Source organism: Myotis davidii, unplaced genomic scaffold, assembly GCF_000327345.1.
Source record: "Myotis davidii unplaced genomic scaffold, ASM32734v1 scaffold164, whole genome shotgun sequence".
In the NCBI taxonomy this organism is placed as follows: domain Eukaryota; kingdom Metazoa; phylum Chordata; class Mammalia; order Chiroptera; family Vespertilionidae; genus Myotis; species Myotis davidii.
Genome location: NW_006296417.1, coordinates 961,406 through 961,765, shown reverse-complemented (window position 1 = coordinate 961,765; position 360 = coordinate 961,406). Strand labels below are relative to the sequence as shown.

Here is a 360-nt window from a genome sequence, read left to right as displayed (position 1 = left end):
CAACCCAGGCATGTGCCTTTGACCGAGATTAAACACAGGACCCTTCAGTCCACAGGACGACTCTCTATCCATTGAGCCACACCAGCCAGGACTAAAAATACCTATTTTTTAAAACATGTTGTTTACGATGTAAGATTCGATTCTCAGTTGGGGGGGGCGGGTGGGAGGGGATATCTCTGAACATCCCCTCTAGGAAGATGCTTATCGGGGGAGCCTCCCTGGCCCGGCAAAGGGTGAGGGCAGGGGGCACCCCCTCTTTCTTCTAAGAAGCGGCAAAGGGCGGACTGGGTTCCCCACGTGATGCCGGGCGGAATCCAAGACCCGGGGCACAGAACAGACGGCCTTTGAAGGGCTGTGGGA

The 360-nt window shown here is 55.6% G+C and overlaps 1 protein-coding gene across 1 annotated transcript in view; it reads right to left on the bottom strand.

The window, feature by feature from the left end:
• The window catches only part of LOC102767618 (proprotein convertase subtilisin/kexin type 6), a 72,214-nt gene that overhangs the window by 6,512 nt on the left and 65,342 nt on the right, over positions 1–360 (bottom strand). The window lies entirely within an intron of this gene.